Below are 19,130 nucleotides of genomic sequence, written 5' to 3'. Positions count from 1 at the left end.
ATGCTTTTGAGCTGTGGTGCTGGAGGAAAGTTCTGAGAGTGCCTTGGACTGCGAGAAGATCCAACAAGTCCATACTTCAGGAAATAAAGCCCGACTGCTCATTGGAGGGAAGGATACTAGAGACAAAGTTGAAGTACTTTGGCCACATCATGAGGAGACAGCAAAGCCTAGAGAAGACAATGATGCTGGGGAAAGTGGAAGGCAAAAGGAAGAGGGGCTGACCAAGGGCAAGATGGATGGATGGCATCCTTGAAGTGACCGGACTGACCTTGAAGGAGCTGGGGGTGGTGACGGCCGACAGGGAGCTCTGGCGTGGGCTGGTCCATGAGGTCACGAAGAGTCGGAGACGACTGAACGAATGAACAACAACATTCTGAGATGTAGTGTCCTGGCACAGAAAGTGGATGCCAAGGCTTTTGCCTGGCTCAGATTAAGTACAGAAAAAAGGGAGTTGTGGATGAGTCAATGTTCTACGTAGCCAATTATGGATTGATATGTTGCAATTTGGGAATTGAGCAAATTTATCCAAAATAGGCTGAAGTTTACTCAGATTCTCTAGAGGTTTTTTAAAATTAAGTCACAGCACAATCTTTATACTGCAATCAAACCTTACAACTTGAAGCTTCATGTTGCTTTAGCTCCTAAAGAGAACCCCTCTGTTTGGTCAGACTTCTAATTTTCTGAATGGTTCAGCTGTTTCCCAAGCTCTTCAAATGTATGGGTGGCACTGGATTAGTCAAGGGAGACAACCGTTGCTTTTTTGATTCACAAGATTTGAAGGGACCTCCTTGTCTGATTTCTAGGCTGATGCAGCTTATTAGAAACCACAACCCACTAGGACTCATGTGAAATAAGTTTTATTTCCTTACGTCTAAGTGTTTTCGTCACTTTTCCATGAAACACAGGAAGCAATCAAAAACAAAGTATTAAAACAACACGTCTATTGGAAACAAAACAATGTTAAAAACCAGCAGCAATAAAATATTCATTTAAAATGTCTCAGATCGGCCGTGTGTTTTGCATTTTCTCATTTTTTTTCGCATCACTGTTTACATTTTTTTCCTCTCTGAAAGCAGATTCAGCCAAGTGTGGAAAATATTTCATACAATGTGGAAAGCTTCTTCCAAAACACAATCCTGTGCAGATTTACCTGGAAGGAATTTGTATGATGTTGATTGGTGGAATTATTTCCTGATAAGACAGCCAGTGACTAGAACAGACCAGGGTTCGAATCTCTGCTTAGCCATGGAAACCTACTGGGTAACTCTAGGCAAATCCTTACTCTCGCTTTCAGAGGAAGGCAATGGCAACCCCCTCTGGACAAACATCTATATAAATAAAAATGTAATATTCGTTTGTGGGATTAACAGAACTCAAAAACCACTGGACGAAATGACACCAAATTTGGACACAGTACACCTAACAACCCAATGTATGTCCTTCACTCATAAAAACACTGAAAAACACAGCAGAAGGGACTTAAAAAGCCCCAAAAAGCTAAATGACGAAAAGCTAAATGACAATACAGAAAAAAAGGGAAGAAAGAGGGAGGGAAGGGGAGAAAAGAAAGAAAGAAAGAAAAGAAAGAGAGAGGGAGGGAAAGAAAGAAAGAAGGAAAGGGAGAAGGAAGGAAGGAAAGAGGTAAAAAAGCAAGAAAGAGAAAGGAAGGGGAAAAAGGGGGGAAGGAAAGAAAGTTAGAGAAGGAAGAAAGGAGAGAAGGAAAGAAGAAAGGAAAGAGGGAGCGAAGGAAAGGGGGAAGATGTAGAGAAAGAGGGAAGGAAAGAAGGAAAGAGCGAAGGAAGAAAAGAGAGACAGCAGAAGAGAAAGAAAAAAGGGGGAAGGAAAGAAAGAGAGAAGGAAGAAGAGAAGGAAAGACGGGAAGGAAGGAAGGAAACAGGAAGGAAGGAGGGAAAGAAGGGGAGAAAGAGGGAAGGTTGGCCACAGCAACGCGTGGCGGGTACAGCTAGTTGCTAATAAAACCCTATGATAGGTTTGTCTTAGGGTGGCTTTAAGTCTGAAACAACCAAAGGATACACAACAACAGATTACTACTGCATCCATACATAGATGCCAACTTCACTAATAATCCCATAGCCTTGTATAATCTCAACTAGGATACATCGATTGAATAAATAATTGAATATTAAATCAAGACTATTAAATCAAGACTATCGAATATTAAATGCAGACGACCCCAAATTGGGAGGGATAGCCAATACTCCAGAGGACAGGAGCAGAATTCAAAACGATCTTGACAGATTAGAGAGATGGGCCAAAACTAACAAAATGAAGTTCAACAGGGACAAATGCAAGATACTCCACTTTGGCAGGAAAAACGAAATGCAAAGATACCGAATGGGGGACAATGCCTGGCTCGAGAGCAGTATGTGCGAAAAAGATCTTGGAGTTCTCGTGGACAACATGTTAAACATGAGCCAACAATGTGATGTGATGGCCTGCATCAATAGGAGCATAGTGTCTAGATCTAGGGAAGTAATGCTACCCCTCTATTCTGCTTTGGTTAGACCACACCTGGAATATTGTGTCCAATTCTGGGCACCACAATTGAAGAGAGATATTGACAAGCTGGAATGTGTCCAGAGGAGGGCGACTAAAATGATTAAGGGTCTGGAGAACAAGCCTTATGAGGAGCGGCTTAGGGAACTGGGCATGTTTAGCCTGAAGAAGAGAAGGCTGAGAGGAGATATGATAGCCATGTATAAATATGTGAGAGGAAGCCACAGGGAGGAGGGAGCAAGCTTGTTTTCTGGTTCCCTGGAGACTAGGACGCGAAACAATGGCTTCAAACTACAAGAGAGGAGATTCCATCTGAACATGAGGAAGAACTTCCTGACTGTGAGAGCCATTCAGCAGTGGAACTCTCTGACCCTGAGTGTGGTGGAGGCTCCTGTCAGGGGTGATTTGAATGCAATATTCCTGCTTCTTGGCAGAATGGGGTTGGACTGGATGGCCCATGAGGTCTCTTCCAACTCTTTGATTCTATGATTCTATGACTTCTTTAAACTCCTTTGATTCAATAAATCTATTCTAGCTGAAGTCAGAAAAGTGAATTTAGGTCACAAAGTTCAGTGGGACTTATTTCCAGCTAGTTTGGAATAGGATTGTAGCCATAATCTGTTACTACAGGACTATTCATCATGATGATGCCTCTCGAGTTGCTGCTGTCTGAAAATAATCCCAAATGAAAACACTTTACAGCCCCTCAGAAGAAAATGCATAGAAATGGAGCATGGCATCCTTCTCAGCTTCACAGGCAATATAGGGCGAAAAACACCATAGTACTGAATGCCTTAGGCCCCTTCTACGCTGCCATATAATCCAGTTTAAAGAAGATAATCTGCATTTTATGTGGCAGTGTAGAAGGGGTCTACTTTGTGTCCTTGAAATTCTAGCTGTATTAAAGAAAATGATGCTTATTTAAGGCCTGGGTGCTCTGTGCCAATCGGGAGGTAGATAAGGTTGATGCCATTACTTAAGTTACAGTAGGTTTCATAGAATCATAGAATCAAAGAGTTGGAAGAGACCTCATGGGTCATCCAGTCCAACCCCCTGCCAAGAAGCAGGAATATTGCATTCAAATCATCACCCCTGACAGATGGCCATCCAGCCTCTGTTTAAAAGCTTCCAAAGAAGAAGCCACACTCCAGAGCAGAGAGTTCCACTGCTGAACAGCTCTCACAGTCAGGAAGTTCTTCCTCATGTTCAGATGGAATCTCCTCTCTTGTAGTTTGAAGCCATTGTTCCATTGCGTCCTAGTCTCCAGGGAAGCAGAAAACAATCCAGCTCCCTCCTCCCTGTGGCTTCCTCTCGCATATTTATACATGGCTATCATATCTCCTCTCAGCCTTCTCTTCTTCAGGCTAAACATGCCCAGCTCCTTAAGCCGCTTCTCATAGGGCTTGTTCTCCAGGCCCTTGATCATTTTAGTCGCCCTCCTCTGGACACATTCCAGCTTGTCAATATCTCTCTTGAATTGTGGTGCCCAGAATTGGACACAATATTCCAGATGTGGTCTAACCAAAGCGGAATAGAGGGGTAGCATTACTTCCCTAGATCTAGACACTATGCTCCTATTGATGCAGGCCAAAATCCCATTGGCTTTTTTTGCTGCCACATCACATTGTTGGCTCATGTTTAACTTGTTGTCCACAAGGACTCCAAGATCTTTGTCCCCCATTCTGTATCTTTGCATTTCAGAGAGAAAGAAAAATGCTTGAATCCCAGGAAACACAAAATGGCAGTAAGGGGACATAGAAAGGCAGTGGATAGAAGTAAAGTTTGGCATAAGCAGCTGGCAGCACTAACATGGTTTTATATTTCAATCCTCTTTGTAAATTGCTAAAGTTTTTAACACCACTTATTTCTTTGCAGCAGGCAGTTCAACAGTTCAGCTTTCCTCAAGGGAAGAATAAACTCCGTCTCAGGAGATATCCTGACTCAGTCCCCAGGCAGAACGTGCTGATCCAGAGGCTTTAAAGAGAACACACGTCTAAATATTTTCCTCCTTCTCCCATCTCCATTCCACCTGCCAATCAAACCCTTTTCTGTCAATTCTCATTTTATATCATGTATTTTGTCCTCAACTGTCAGTTTCTGTCATCCTTCCCTTTGGCTGCTTTTCCGCTCATTTCTTCCCTTAACAACTAAGCTCTCCTTTTGGAGTTGTTGCTGCTGTAAATTTAATCAAAGGGCGAGGGGATATTTTTCTGTGACACACTTTCTAATTTTCCTCAAGGCCCCAGTGACCTTTTTTTCTTTCTTTTTGTCCTGGTCGGGGTTGGCTTGATGCACCTTCCTCCTGACAAGTTTCTCTCTTTCACCCACCACTCGTGCCTCCTCGAATTCTGCAGTACTGCTGGTCACAGCTGACCTCCAGCTGGAGCGCTCAAGGGCCAGGGCTTCCCAGTTCTCAGTGTCTATGCCAGAGTTTTTAAGGTTGGCTTTGAGCCCATCTTTAAATCTCTTTTCCTGCCCACCAACATTACATTTTCCGTTCTTGAGTTCGGAATAGAGCAACTGCTTTGGGAGACGGTGGTCAGGCATCCGGACAAGGTGGCCGGCCCAGCGGAGTTGATGGCAGAAGACCATCGCTTCAATGCTGGTGGTCTTTGCTTCTTCCAGCACGCTGACGTTTGTCCGCTTGTCTTCCCAGGAGATTTGCAGGATTTTCCGGAGGCAGCGCTGATGGAATCGTTCCAGGAGTTGCATGTGACGTCTGTAGACATTCCACGTTTTGCAGGCATATAGCAGGGTTGGGAGGACAATAGCTTTATAGACAAGCACCTTGGTATCCCTACGGATATCCCGGTCCTCAAACACTCGCTGCTTCATTCAGGAAAATGCTGCACTTGCAGAGCTCAGGTGGTGTTGTATTTCGGTGTCGATGTTGACTTTGCTGGAGAAGTGGCTGCCAAGGTAGTGGAAATGGTCAACATTTTCTAATGTTACACCATTAAGCTGTATCTCTGGCATTGGGGAGGGGATGGCTGGTGACTGCTGGAACAGCACTTTGGTTTTCTCGATGTTCAGTGACAGGCCAAGCTTCGTGTATGCTTCTGCAAAGGTGTTTAGAGTGGCTTGTATATTTTCTTCTGAAAGCGCAAAGATGACATTGTCATCAGCATACTGGAGTTCTATAAGAGATGTTGTTGTAACCTTGGTTTTGGCTTTCAGTCTGCTGAGGTTAAACAGCTTGCCATCTGTCCGATAGATGACTTCCGCTCCGGTGGGAAGCTTCCCGTCAACAATGTGAAGTATCATAGCAATGAAGATGGAGAATAGAGTTGGAGCAATAACACATCCCTATTTGACACAAGATTCCACCTTAAATGGGTCACTTTATCCAATCACCCAAGGGCTGTCAAGTGCTTCCTTTGCTGTCTATGATACTACAATTCTGCAATCTACAGATTTAATGTTTGCAGATTTGATTAGTTGCAGCATAACTTCTGGCAGGTGACCATAGAGTCATGCTGGTGTCACAAAAATATCATTGTAGATTTGAGAAATGTGAATTTAATATGATGTGTGGGAATGAATGGAAGATGAGTGTATGGATGGAGCTAATAATTTTGGAGACATCAGTATAATATTAAGGCCTGCAATGACTAACTACCTGCTTGCTGGACTGTAATTAAAAGTTGCTAATGAGAAATGAAGAGTAAACTCTGATAAGAATTGGGACAGTGATAACAGAAATGTTTACAATGTTAAGAAGGCAGTCAACATAAGATCAACACCAATCAAGAAGAATCAACATCTGGCCAGGAAACTGTGATGGAGCCAGGATGGAAGATGTCTATCATTAATTTACAACTCTGGGACTACATCAGCAGAATATTCCTATAAAAGACTCAATCTAATAATGCTTAAAGTGTGGCAGACTGAGGAGTGTGTTCCACCCGCTATGCTCTGCGCCATAGGGAGGAGAGAGATAGTGTACCTATGGAGAGTGGCAGATTTACACGGGAGCAGTCTGGTCACTTTGGGGCTTCTTTCTGAAGGGAAGAAGCCCCAAAGTGGATTTTGTGCAGGGAGTCAGGTTCTGTTGTATGGAAAACAGAGATCTGGTCCTTGGCATTGTTCTTAGGGAAAGAAGTTTTGGCATTTTGAAGTTTTGAAGTTTTGACGTTATGGAACTATGCATTGGCAGGCTGCGGGAAAGCAGGAACTGGCCTAACAGGTTCTTCTCCAAGAAGGGAGAAAATGATATGGTAATATTTGAATGCCTGAGGATGTATGGGTGTACGTGTGGTGTGAATGCTGAGTGAAAATGTAATTCCCCTTTGTCTGTTTGCTAGTCTAATGTAACTGTAAGTTGTTGTACATCCAATATAGTTGCATAGAATCTGTATGTCCAAATGTTTTTCTGTAACTTGATATACCCTCTCACACTGGAAATTGCAATAAAAAGAACCTATGCTTTAAAGTCATTGAAAAGTCATTTATGGCATAACTAGCTGTAACCGCCACACGTTGCTGTGGCCAACCTTCCCTCTTTCTCTCCTTCTTTCCCTCCTTCCTTCACTCCCTCTTTCCTTCCTTCCCATCTTTCCTTCTTTTCTTCCTTCTCTATCTCTTTCCTTCCTTCCCCCTTTTTCTTTCTCTTCTGCTGTCTCTATTTTCTTCCTTCTCTCTTTCCTTCTTTCCTTCCCTCCCTCTTTCTCTACATCTTCCCCCCTCCCTTCACTCCATCTTTTCTTCCTTCTTTCCCTTTTTTCTTTCCTTCTCTCCTTCCTTCTTTCTCTAACTTTCCCTCCTTCTCCCCTTTTCTTTCCCTCCCTCTTTCCCTCCTTCCTTCCTTCTCTACCTTCTTCCTTCCTTCCTTCCTTCTCTCTTTACTTCCATGCTTCCTTCTCCCTTTCCTTGTTTCTTTCCCTCCCTCTTTCTTTGTTTTCTTTCTTTCTTTTCTCCCTTTCCTCCCTCTTTCTTCTCTTTTAAAGTCCCTTCTGCTGTGTTTTTCAGTGTTTTTATGAGTGAAGGACATACATTGGCCTGTTAGGTGTCTTGTGTCTAAATTTGGTGGTAATTCGTCCAGTGGTTTTTGAGTTCTGTTAATCCCCCAAACGAACATTACATTTTTATTTATATAGATTGGTGTCAGAAGTGTGATATTCTTTTCCAATGTGGGAAAGCTATTCATAACATTGGAAGGCCAAGACATCCTCATCTCCTGAAGTGATATCTGCTGGGACACCAGAGCAATGTGGGACAGGGGAACGGGGAGAGGAAAAATTCTTCCTTCCTTTCCCACTTCCCTTCTCCGTTCACCTTTTTGCCCCAGTTGACATCACTCCAGGGACAAGCGATTGACACTAGTCATGTTGTACACATAGGATACCATGACGGTAAGAACAGGAGGGGGACAGTGAGCTCCATCCTGTCTCTTCAGGCCACCCGAGCCTGGGGAGTATGGATGACCATGTAAACAACTGCAGGCAGTTCATTTTGGAAACAACCCAACTTCTTATATGGGGCTAAAGTTGCTGTTTGTGTCAGATTCTTGGTGAAAATTTGCAACAACCCCTGATTTTTGTTAATGTAATTCAAGACTGCATTAAATGACTTTGTCCTGCATTGACCTGAATCAGCTCTAAGCATCACGTCGATAGATACCAAGCAGCTGATTCTCCTGTCTGTTCCCCCTTTGGGATAATGGGTCAGTGTAGACGTGCCCATTGTTTTTGGTTTGCTTGTAGGAAACTGTGTAAAGTTGGGCCAAAATCCCGCTCCGGAAATGCAAGTTCCGCTACAGCTTCGGTGAGTCCAAGAGGTTACAACAATAAAGTGGGATCGTGCTTCTCTGCTGCTTTTGTTGGCTCTGTGAAGGAGTCTGCAACCTCCCTGCCCTGCCTGTTGTGCAGATAAACATCTAAAAACTTCCCATTCTTTCTGAAATTTGTTTTGTTTATAGTCATTTCCAGGCCCTTTGAATATATGTGCTTGATATTTTTCCCGCCGCCACTATAATTGGCTTTGTGTTGCGGACTTCCTAAGTACAGTCCTGAGTGACAAATGTTCGCAGATGGGCAAAGTCTATCACTTCCAAACAAATGGCACTGGATGCTAATTTAGAACTTGCAAGAGAAACACTTCCCAATGGCCTTCCACTGTGAGAACATTAGAAAAGGAACAACATCATGTAATAAGATGCTATTATCCTACTGTAAGTGCGACTTACCTGCCTCCTGTGATAAAGTCCTGAAACAGTAGATCAAGTTTGCAGACGACACCAAATTGGGAGGGATAGCCAATACTCCAGACGACAGGAGCAGGATTCAAAACGATCTTGACAGATTAGAGAGATGATTGGCCAAAACTAACAAAATGAAGTTCAACAGTGACAAATGCAAGATACTCCACTTTGGCAGGAAAAACGAAATGCAAAGATACAGAATGGGGGGTACCTGGCTTGAGAGCAGTACGTGTGAAAAAGATCTTGGAGTCCTCGTGGACAACAAGTTAAACATGAGCCAACAATATGATGTGGCGGCAAAAAAAGCCAATGGTATTTTGGCCAGCATCAATAGGAGCATAGTGTCTAGATCTAGGGAAGTAATGCTACCCCTCTGTTCTGCTTTGGTTAGACCACATCTGGAATATTGTGTCCAATTCTGGGCACCACAATTGAAGAGAGATATTGACAAGCTGGAATGTGTCCAGAGGAGAGCGACTAAAATGATAAAGGGTCTGGAGAACAAGCCCTATGAGGAGCGGCTTAAGGAGCTGGGCATGTTTAGTCTGAAGAAGAGAAGGCTGAGAGGAGATATGATAGCCATGTATAAATATGTGAGAGGAAGCCACAGGGAGGAGGGAGCAAGCTTGTTTTCTGCTTCCCTGGAGACTAGGATGCAGAACAATGGCTTCAAACTACAAGAGAGGAGATTCCATCTGAACATCAGGAAGAACTTACTGTGAGAGCCGTTCAGCAGTGGAACTCTCTGCCCCAGAGTGTGGTGGAGGCTCCTTCTTTGGAAGCTTTTAAACAGAGGCTGGATGGCCATCTGTCAGGGGTGGTTTGAATGCAATATTCCTTCTTCTTGGCAGGGGGTTGGACTGGATGGCCCATGAGGTCTCTTCCAACTCTTTGATTCTATGATTCTATGATTCTAGATCAGCGTTTCTCAACCTGGGGGTCAGGACCCCTGAAGGGGGTCGCGAGGGGGTTTCAGAGTGGTTGTCAAAGACCATCAGAAAACAGTATTTTCTGTTGGTCATGGGGGTTCTGTGTGGGAACTTTGGCCCAATTCTACCAATATGTTTTAATGTATTAATGTACTATGATGTTATTATGCTTTAGTGTATTTGTATATTGATTCTATGTTGTTAGCCGGCCTGAGTCCCTCCTCAGAAGTCAAGAAGACCGGGTTATAAAAGCTCCAAATAAATAAATAATAAAAAATACAGAATAGACCATTTTTTCAGGAATTTCAAGCAACACCTATAGAAATTTTTTTTCTTTTGCAGAACAATTAAAGGCGCAGGAGCCAGAGTAACATAATTGTTTGGGTTTTGGACTAGCTATGCGTCTACACTGTAGAATTAATGCCACTTTAACTGCCATGATTCGATGCTGTGACATCCTGGGATTTGTAACTTCTTGATGCAACACAGCCCTTTTGACAGCAAAGGCTAAATGCCTTAAATAACTATAACTTCCATGATTCCATGGCATTGAGTTAAATTCCGTGGCAGTTAAAGTAGTGTTAAACTGCATTACAAGCCTTTGAGAATGATCAGTTCTAGTCCAGCCCCAAACATTGTTGAATATGGCCTTATACTTCCTCCTATTACTCCGGTCATCCCTCCAGTAGGCCCTGGAAATGAGTAGCCACAGACCCATACCTGCTATTGTTGTTAGTCTATTATAGCACTTTACTTAATTCCCGCTCCCCTCATATTTTGAGTTTGCATAGCCTTGGACCGGTCTTTTAATTGCTCTGAACAGGTAGGCTTATTTTTAATATATGTGTGTTATTTTGATAATTTTATGTTTATGTTGTTTTGTTAATTTTATGTTATGCTGTTTACTCTGTATGTTTTGGTGATGGTACTTGGAAACCGCCCTGAGTTCCCCTCGGGGAACCCAAATTTCCTAGTTTCCAACAGACCTCACAACCTCTGCAGATGTCTGCTATATGTGCAGGCGAAACATCAGGAGAGAATGCTTCTAGACAAGACAGAGGTACTCCTGGTCAGTCGCAAGGCCGAACAGGGCATAGGCTTACAGCCTGTGCTGGATGGGGTCGCAATTTCGCAGCTTGGGTGTGATCTTGGACTCATCGCTGAGCCTGGAACACGAGGTTTCAGTGGTGACCAGGGGAGCATTTGCACAGTTAAAGCTTGTGCGCCAGCTGCGCCCGTACCTTGGGAAGTCTGACTTGGCCACGGTAGTCCACGCTCTGGTTACATCCCGTTTAAACTACTGCAACACTCTCTACGTGGGGTTGCCTTTGAAGACGGCTCGGAAGCTTCAATTGGTCCAACGCTCGGCAGCCATGATACTAACAGGAGCGATGCGCAGGGAGCATACAACCCCTCTGTTGCGCCAGCTCCACTGGCTACCAATTTGCTACCGGGCACAATTCAAAGTGCTGCCGTTGGCCTATAAAGCCCTAAATGGTTCCGGCCCAAGTTACCTATCCGATCGCATTTCTGCCTACGAACCCACTAGGACTTTGAGATCTTCCAGGGAGACCCTGCTCTCGATCCCGCCTGCAACACAGGCACGGTTGGCAGGGACGAGAGACAGGGCCTTCTCGGTGGTGGCCCCTCGGCTGTGGAACGCCCTTCCCACGGACATTAGATTGGCTCCATCTCTAATGGTATTTCGGAGAAAAGTGAAAACCTGGTTATTTGAACAGGCGTTTGAATAGGCAGTACAATGAATATAGGAACGGAACAACGGATGACGAGTTTGGATCATGTTTTCAGTTATGAGACGCCAATGAGTGGTTATTGATGTTAATTGTCTCGCCGGTTATTGTGTTAATTGTTTTTAAATATCTTGTTGATGTTGCATTGAATTTTTGCTGCTACTGTTGTTAACTGCTGTGAGTCGCCTAAGGACTGAGAACAGCGGTATACAAATAAAGTAAATAAATAAATAAAAATAAATAAATAGTAGGCTTGGGTAACCACGGAAAAATTTGGTTCTAAACTCGTTTTGTTTTTAGGGGGCCCTTGCGTTTCGTTTTTTTTAATAATTCTGAAATTTACCTTTAAATTTTTTTGAAATTTACGAAATTTCGTAAAATTACAAATTGATTCGTTAATGGCGGACGAGATTGCGCAATATGCTAAAAAAACCTCCAAATGGGACAAGAGGAACTTCTGAAGCTTCCCTCTCCCTCTGTTGTTGACTGTTGGTGTGATAAAACAAACAACAACTATAAAACTTGCACCAGACATGCGAAAATAATGACGAAATAATGACGAAATAATGACGAAATAATGACAAAATAATGGCGAAATAATTGCGAAATAAATTGAAAAAATTGTTTCGAATCTTAATTACTCCTCTCACTATTCCTGCATGGCTCAATATTGGATTGTAAACTAATTTAAATACGAATTAATAACGAATTACGAAATTAACGAACGAAACCACCCAAGCCTAATAAATAGAACATGGCCATATAGCCCGAAAAACCTACAACAACCCATGGGCGTAATAGTTTTACACGGTCTTCAGTCTTCTCTGCCAAAGAGCGCTGATGCTTCCCCAAACTACAGATTCCAGGATTCAATAATTCTACCGTGTGGTTGTGCCCCAAGAATCCATACTACCAAGCTGATTTCCTCTGTCTGCCATCTGATGTCACATAGCATCACCTTCTCAGATGGGTGTCAGGAGGATGGCAATTTGCTTCCCTTCCCACCATGTACACAAGCTCCCATTTTGACAACTGAATTAATTAGACTCGAAAGATGGTCACCAGAGCAACGTAGAGTTTTCCTGGCTACAGATGTCTGGCCTTCAGGGAGAAACAGGACCGTCTCCTCCAAAACAAACAGGTCTAAAATTAGCAGCTTGTGCTCTCTTTCTCTCATCTCTGCCAGCTTCTCAACATTTTTTCACAGGCAGAAATAACTGCAGGAGACACCAGCCTAACCTTTTCCCAGACCCGTCTTTTCCACTAGTCTGGGGATGCCACAGGCAAAACAAGGGTCTTCAGGCATCTAATTCCAAGAAGCAGGAATTTCCCTATTTCTCATCGTATGAATGGATGGGAAAAGATCTGAACTTCTCCTCCTTGATCAACAACACTGTGGACTTTTTGAAGGGAGTCTTAACATTTTCTTTCTTTCTTTCTTTACGACATTTATATGCTGCCCTTCTCACCCCGAAGGGGACTCAGAACGGCTTGTCTGTTCTATAGTTTTAGTCTAGATCCAATGTCTGGTGGTTCAGTGGGTGTGGGTGAACTACAACTCTCATATGTAAGTCCCATCGTCCATGGTCCACCCTCCTCCACACTGCACCAGAATGGTGGGTGGGTCATGGGGGCTTTGTGTGTCACGTTTCTTTTTGATCGGTCATTGGTGTGGGTCTCAGTGGTCTCAGGAAGTGAATGAAGGTACTGCAAATCCCATCATCCATGGTGCTTCATCCCACAAACGACACCAGGATGTAGAGTGGGTAATGGAATCTCTGTATGCCAAGTTTGATCTTGCTCAGTCATTGGTGTAGATCGGAACAGTCTGGGTTATTCGCACTCAGAGCGCTGAACACTGAGGTGAATAACACTGAGATTCTCCTAAATAGTCACTGCCACCAATCTGGGAACCAGATTAGTGGCAGTGACTATTTAGGAGAATCTCAGTGTTATTCACCTCAGTGTTCAGCGCTCTGAGTGCGAATTCAGCGCATTCCAACTTACTTTAAACCTCTGGTCAACCAAAAACAGAAAACTCTTTTTAAATTTGGTGGTAGCCTGTTTCCACATTAAAGATACTTCAGAATACAGTGTATTGGTGGCAAAGTCCCTGCAGCCTCCAAATAATTAATTGAAATTTAAATAATAATCTAAAACAATTGGTGACACCGCGGTGGGATCTCCAAACTAATGGTGATCCTCTTTACGTAATAGATCCTCCCTCCTCGCTCGTTACAGCTTATTTAGGTGATACCTAAATAAGCGGTGGTACACGCTCTGGTCACATCCCGCCTTGACTACTGCAACGCTCTCTACGTGGGGCTGCCTTTGAAGACGGCCCGGAAGCTTCAGCTAGTCCAGCGCGCGGCAACCATGTTACTAACAGGAGCGGGACGCAGGGAGCACACAACGCCCTTGTTGTTCCAGCTCCACTGGCTGCCGATCTGCTACCGGGCCCAATTTAAGGTGCTGGTGTTGGCCTACAAAGCCCTAAATGGTTCCGGCCCAAAATACCTTTTGGACCGCATCTCGGCCTATGAGCCCACGAGGGCCTTGAGATCGTCTGGGGAGGCCCTTCTCTCGATCCTGCCTGCCTCACAGGCACGTCTGGCGGGGACGAGAGAGAGGGCCTTCTCGGTGGTGGCCCCCCGGCTGTGGAACACCCTCCCTGTAGACATCAGACAGGCGCCCTCCCTTATGTCTTTCCGTAAGAGCCTAAAGACATGGCTATTTGAGAAGGCATTTAACTAAGTGCTACAATAATTGGTAATGACGACTGGAACGGAATATGGATTACGAGATTGGTTATGATTCTACGATGAGACGGAGCGGATTATTTAGTGTAATTATATTATTGTTGTATTATTGATATGTTGATATTTCGTTATTGCTTTATTGTAAATTGTCTTTTATATGTTGTACACCGCCGTGAGTCGCCCTAGGGCTGAGAATGGCGGTCAACAAATGCAGCAAATAAATAAATAAATAAATAAAATCCCTCGTTTTCTGAGGAGGATTGTCTTCCAGTGTTCTTGTGGGTCCGTATGTGGCTGTGGAGCCCTATTCTTGCTCTGCATCTTCTCCCGCAGTGAGGGCATTGGTTTCCAGGTGGAAGGCGGTCTCGGTCAGGGTTGGCTTGACACACCTTCCTCTTGGCACGCTTCTCCCTTTCGCCCTCCATTCATGCCTCTTCAAATTCTTCAGCACTGCTGGTCACAGCTGACCTCCAGCAGCAGCGCTCAAGGGCCAGGGCTTTCCAGTTCTCAGTGCCTATGCCAGAGTTTTTAAGATTGGCTTTGAGCCTGTCTTTAAATTTCTTTTCCTGTCCACCAACATTCCGTTTTCCGTTCTTGAGTTCAGAGTAGAGCAACTGCTTTGGGAGACGGTGGTCGGGCATCCAGACAACGTGGCCGGTCCAGCGGAGTTGATGGTGGAGGATTATCGCTTCAATGCTGGTGGTCTTTGCTTCTTCCAGCACGCTGACGTTTATCCGCCTGTCTTCCCAAGAGATTTGCAGGAATTTCCAGAGGCAGAGCTGATGAAATCGTTCCAGGAGTTGCATGTGACGTCTGTAGACAGTCCACGTCTCACAGGCATATAGCAGGGTTGGGAGGACAATAGCTCTATAAACAAGCACCTTGGTATTCCTACGGATATCCTGGTCCTCAAACACTCTCTGCTTCATTCGGAAAAATGCTGCGCTTGCAGAGCTCAGGCGGTGTTGTATTTCGGTGTCGATGTTGACTTTGGTGGAGAGGTGGTTGCCAAGGTAGTGGAAATGATCAACATTTTCTAATGTTACACCATTAAGCTGTATCACTGGCATTGGAGAGGGGTTGGCTGGTGTCTGCTATATACATACACATTTGTACATGAACAGTCCTATTTGGAAATGCCATTTCAAAGCATTAGAAGACCAACAAAAAATCTATGAGCTATTCAAGGGTTGCCTAGATGGAAATGTTTTTCCTTGGAAAATTATGGAGAAGGCTTAAAAACAATGGCATTAATAAGCCAACACCATGTTATATGAAGAGAAGAGCATCAACAGGATAATTTACTATATCCACTGATTCATCCATTTACCTTAAAGAATATCTTCTTGTAACTGAGAAAAAAACCCAACATGTAAGTTAGGTAGTATCCTACTTAAGGTCAAAAAGGCAGAGGATGGAAGGAGAGGAAGTCACACGGCTGTTTGTTTGGAATTATTAAGTAAGAAGATGTTGTGTCACCAAGTTCTTGTTTCCAGTCAGCTGGAAACAAGAATGCCCCAATATGAACCAAGTTCTTCTCAAATATGGACTGACATGTTTGCCATTTAGAGTGACACAAGTTATTATTATTTTTTATTATTATTATTAAACTTTATTTGTACCCCGCTAGCATCTCCCAAAGGGACTCGATGCGGCTTACAACAGGCCGGAGCCCAGCACAACACAATACAACAATACAACAATACAACAATACAATACATAGCAAATAAAACAGTTTAAGCAGAGAACAATGGCAATAAACAATACAACGGAACATATTAAAAACCTGAGCTGGCTGGAGTGGGGTACAAAGTTAAAAGTGCTGAAAAAAGTGCCGGGGGATATGAGATTAAAGTATAAGTGCGGTGTGCGTTGAGAGTGGTCTTGACTCTACTAAAGTGCTTCTGGGCTTTGATAGTGGGGTTCCTAATCTGAGAAGGCACATTGGAATAGCCAGGTTTTCAGGTTTTTTTCTAAAAACCGCCAAGGTGGGGGCCTGTCTGAGATCTTTCGGGAGGGCATTCCAGAGGCGGGGGGCCACCACAGAGAAGGCCCTGTCCCTCGTCCCCACCAAACGCGCCTGCGAGGCGGGTGGGATCACGAGCAGGGCCTCTCCTGATGACCGGAGCGAGCGTGTGGGTTCGTAGACTGTGATGCGGTCTCGAAGGTAGGATGGTCCCAAACCGTTCAGGGCTTTGTAGGTAAGCACCTGCACCTTAAATTGGGCTCGGAAAATAAACGGCAGCCAGTGGACCTCCTTGAACAGGAGGGTTGACCTCTCTCTGTAAGGGGCCCCCGTTAGCATCCTGGCTGCTGCCCGTTGGACCAGTTGGAATTTCCAAGCCGTTTTCAAGGGCAGCCCTACGTAGAGCGCATTGCAGTAGTCCAGTCTAGAGGTGACTAAGGCATGGACCACCCCGGCCAGATCAGCCTTCGCGAGGTACGGGCGCAGCTGGCGCACAAGTCTCAGTTGTGCAAAAGCCCCCCCGGCCACCGCCGACGCCTGAGCCTCAAGCGTAAGTGATGAATCCAGGAGGACTCCCAAGCTGCGGACCTGTGGCTTCAGGGGGAGTGTAACCCCGTCCAACACAGGTTGCCACCCTATACCCCGGTCTGGTTTGCGATCAACCAGGAGGACCTCTGTCTTGTCGGGATTGATCTTCAGCTTGTTCGTCCTCATCCAGATAGACACAGCGGCCAGGCACTCGTCTAGCACCCGAGAGGCCTCCTTGGATTTAGGTGGAAACGAGTAGTAGAGTTGTGCGTCATCTGCGTAGAGATGGCACCCAACTCCAAAACTCCGGATGACCTCTCCCAGCGGTTTCATGTAGATGTTAAAAAGCATGGGAGATAGAATAGAGCCTTGCGGGACCCCACAGGTCAAAGGCCAGGGGTCCGAGCAGGCATCTCCCAGCTTCACCATCTGGGTTCGTCCCTCCAGGAAGGACCGGAGCCACGATAGAACCGTGCCCCCAAGGCCCATCCCCGAGAGCCGACCCAGAAGGATACCATGGTCGATGGTATCGAAAGCCGCTGAGATGTCCAAAAGGACCAGCAGGGTTACACTCCCCCGGTCCAGTCCTCTGCGGAGGTCATCCACCAAGGAGACCAAGGCTGTCTCGGTGCCATGACCAGGCCTGAAACCAGACTGTGCCCGATCCAGGTAATTGATGTCATCCAGGAAGCTTTTATACTTTTCAATTGCAAGGCAAAAGCCAGGTGGGGGGACAGAAGAATTATTACGGCATTTCTTTAATTCTATAAGACACCACTGATTGTAAGATGCACACTAGTCTCAGCATCACCAAAATAAATAAGTTCTATTTTTATATAAGAAAAGCACCTGCAATTCCACGGTGGGCCTCGTTTTTAGAAATGTTTATATGGAGGAGAAAGTGTGCGACAAAACTGGGTATTGACAAAACACATGTTTAAAAAGCAGTATTTCCACAATTGGCAATTATAGTGGGTTAAAGCCCTGTGCCGGCAGGACTGAAGACTGACAGGTCGCAGGTTCGAATCCGGGGAGAGGCGGATGAGCTCCCTCTATCAGCTCCAGCTCCTCATGCAGGGACATGAGAGAAGCCTCCCACAAGGATGATAAAAAACATCAAAATCATCCAGGCGTCCCCTGGGCAACATCCTTGCAGACGGCCAATTCTCTCACAACAGGATTCTCCTGATACGACAAAAAACCCCCCCCAAAAAACATGCTAAAAAAAACTTAACACTATTGCTTGTGATTCTTATTAGTTCTTATTACATCCTCTTTCATTATACGAGGGGTATTTTTTAAGTAAGGTCCGTTGGAACTTAAGTACACAACGGAAGTTTAATTCCAAAAAGTAAATTTATTTTCAGAAAGTACATACTTCACTCTATTTTTCAACATAGTTGGCAAGTTTGTTCAAACACTTATTATACCTCTGAACCAATTTTAAAATACCCTCTTCATAAATCAACTGAAGCCACCAAATCGTCTATAATCAAAGAAGGGCGACCGGAGCGGTCCTCATCATCATGGACGTTGTCACGGCCATCTTTGAATTGTCGTACCCACTTACGCACTTTGCTTTCACTCATAACAGTATCACCGTACACTTCACAAATCTGTCGATGAATTTCTGCAGCAGGCAGGTTCCTTGCTGACAAAAACCGTATCACTGAGCGAACCTCACATGCGGAGGGTGAGTTGATAGTCTTAAACATTTTTAAAGCACAGAACAGAACAGTACAGGTTAGCTACAGAGCGGAAACTGAGCACAGTTGTTACCGAGGCATGCCGGTACACGACGCACGCGCTCGTTGCGGTATGCGCGCAAACTACTAGTGTCTACAACAAAACGGACCTTACTTAAAAAATACCCCTCGTATTTATAATGAAATTTCCTTCATCCTTCATAGAGATGTCATCATTGAAAGGGTTCTCTTTGAAGTGGTAGATGGTTTCACCAACAAGATCTTTTCGGATGTTGCTTTAGGCATCATCTACACTGTCACATAATGCAAACTACATTATATGGCAATGCAGGTGGGGCCTTAGGACAAGAGCTTTTTTAAACAAACAAACAAACAAAGCACAAACTTTGCAAACTTGGTATTCTGTTAAATGTCCTTTGACCAATATCTGGCCACTTGGAGTGCCTCTGGTGTTACTATAAGAAGGTCCTCCATTGTGCATGTGGCAGGGCTCAGGTTGCATTGCAGCAGGTGGTCTGTAGTTTGCTCTTCTCCACACTCGCATGTTGTGGATTCCACTTTGTGGCCCCATTTCTTAAGGTTGGCTCTGCATCTCATGGTGCCAGAGTACAGTCTGTTCAGCACCTTCCAAAGTCGCCCAGTTTTCTATGTGCCCAGGGGGGAGTCTCTCATTTGGTATCAGCCATTGATTGAGGTTCTGGATTTGAGCCTGCCACTTTTGGACTCTCGCTTGCTGAAGTGTTCCAGCGAGTGTCTCTGTAGATCTTAGAAAACT

The sequence above is a fragment of the Anolis sagrei genome, chromosome 2, assembly GCF_037176765.1.
Source record: "Anolis sagrei isolate rAnoSag1 chromosome 2, rAnoSag1.mat, whole genome shotgun sequence".
Lineage (NCBI taxonomy): Eukaryota > Metazoa > Chordata > Lepidosauria > Squamata > Dactyloidae > Anolis > Anolis sagrei.
This window is presented reverse-complemented; position numbering follows the sequence as displayed.